The sequence below is a fragment of the Arachis hypogaea genome, chromosome 4 (assembly GCF_003086295.3).
Source record: "Arachis hypogaea cultivar Tifrunner chromosome 4, arahy.Tifrunner.gnm2.J5K5, whole genome shotgun sequence".
NCBI classification, from domain to species: domain Eukaryota; kingdom Viridiplantae; phylum Streptophyta; class Magnoliopsida; order Fabales; family Fabaceae; genus Arachis; species Arachis hypogaea.
Window position 1 is genome coordinate 12,780,857 of NC_092039.1, and position 1,890 is coordinate 12,782,746.

The window sequence follows — 1,890 nt, forward strand, 5'->3', positions numbered from 1 at the left end:
ATTGAAGGGTTCTCAAGATCATAAGCTTCTTCCTCAGATGAAGCCTCCTTAGTACTGCTTGGTGCATTTTGCATTCCAGACAGACTTTGAGAAATCATATTGACTTGTTGAGTCAATATTTTATTCTGAGCCAATATGGCATTCAGAGTGTCAATCTCAAGAATTCCTTTCTTCTGACTAGTCCCATTGTTCTCAGGATTTCTTTCAGAGGTGTACATGAATTGGTTATTTGCAACCATTTCAATCAGTTCTTGAGCTTCAGTAGGCGTCTTCTTCAGATGAAGAGATCCTCCTGCAGAGCTATCCAAAGACATCTTGGATAGTTCAGAGAGACCATCATAGAAAATACCTATGATGCTCCATTCAGAAAGCATATCAGAAGGACACTTTCTGATTAATTGTTTGTATCTTTCCCAAGCTTCATAGAGGGATTCTCCTTCCTTCTGTCTGAAGGTTTGGACTTCCACTCTAAGCTTACTCAATTTTTGAGGTGGAAAGAACTTTGCCAAGAAGGCATTGACTAGCTTTTCCCAAGAGTCCAGGCTTTCTTTAGGTTGAGAGTCCAACCATGTTCTAGCTCTGTCTCTTACAGCAAAAGGGAATAGCATAAGTCTGTAGACCTCAGGGTCAACCCCATTAGTCTTGACAGTGTCACAAATTTGCAAGAACTCAGCTAAGAACTGATGAGGATCTTCCAATGGAAGTCCATGAAACTTGCAATTCTGTTGCATTAGAGAAACTAATTGAGGCTTAAGCTCAAAGTTGTTTGCTCCAATGGCAGGGATAGAGATGCTTCTCCCATAGAAATCGGGAGTAGGTGCAGTAAAGTCACCCAGCACCTTCCTTGCATTGTTGGCATTGTTGTTTTCGGCTGCCATGTGTTCTTCTTCTTTGAAGAATTCGGTCAGGTCCTCTAAAGAGAGTTGTGCTTTGGCTTCTCTTAGCTTTCTCTTCAAGGTCCTTTCAGGTTCAGGGTCAGCCTCAACAAGAATGCTTTTGTCTTTGCTCCTGCTCATAAGAAAGAGAAGAAAACAAGAAAATGTGGAATCCTCTATGTCACAGTATAGAGATTCCTTAAAGTGTCAGAGGAAAAGAAGAGTAGAAGACAGAAGTAGAAAATTCGAACTTATCAAAGAAGATGGAGTTCGAATTTTGCATTAAGGGATAGTGTTAGTCCATAAATAGAAGGATGTGAGAAGGAGGGAAGTAATTTTCGAAAATTAAGTAAAAGATTTTGAAAACATTTTTGAAAACACTACTTGATTTTCGAAAATGAAAGTGGAAAAGAAATCAAGTGATTTTTGAAAAAGATTTTAAAATTAGAAATAAAAAAGATTTGATTGAAAACTATTTTGAAAAAGATGTGGTTAAGAAAATATGATTAGTTTTAAAAAGATGTGATTGAGAAGATATGATTTGAAAAACATTTTTAAAAAAAGATTTGATTTTGAAAATTAAAAACTTGACTAACAAGAAAAGATATGATTCAAACATTAAACCTTCCTCAACAGAAAAGGCAACATGCTTGAAGTGTTGAATCAAATCATTAATTGATAGTAAGTATCTTTGAAAATGGAAAGAAATTGATTTTGAAAACACATGATTGAAAAGATATGATTTAAAAAAGATTTGATTTTGAAAAACTTTGAAAACCTGAAAAAAAATTGCATTGAAAAACAGAATCTTCCCTCTTGTGCCATCCTGGTGTTAAACGCCCAGAATGGTGCACATTCTGGCGTTTAACGCCCAAAACTATACCCTTTTGGGCGTTAAACGCCCAACCAGGTACCCTGGCTGGCGTTTAAACGCCAGTCTGTCCTTCTTCACTGGCGTTTTGAACGCCCAGCTTTTCTGTGTAATTCCTCTGCTATATGTTCTGAATCTTTAATT

The 1,890-nt window shown here is 36.8% G+C and overlaps 1 non-coding gene across 1 annotated transcript; it reads left to right on the top strand.

Moving 5' to 3' along the window:
- Positions 1-368: 368 nt before the first annotated feature.
- Positions 369-476, top strand: LOC112799288 (small nucleolar RNA R71). Its single transcript, XR_003200863.1, has one exon. It is a non-coding gene; the product is annotated as a small nucleolar RNA R71 (small nucleolar RNA).
- Positions 477-1,890: the final 1,414 nt, after the last annotated feature.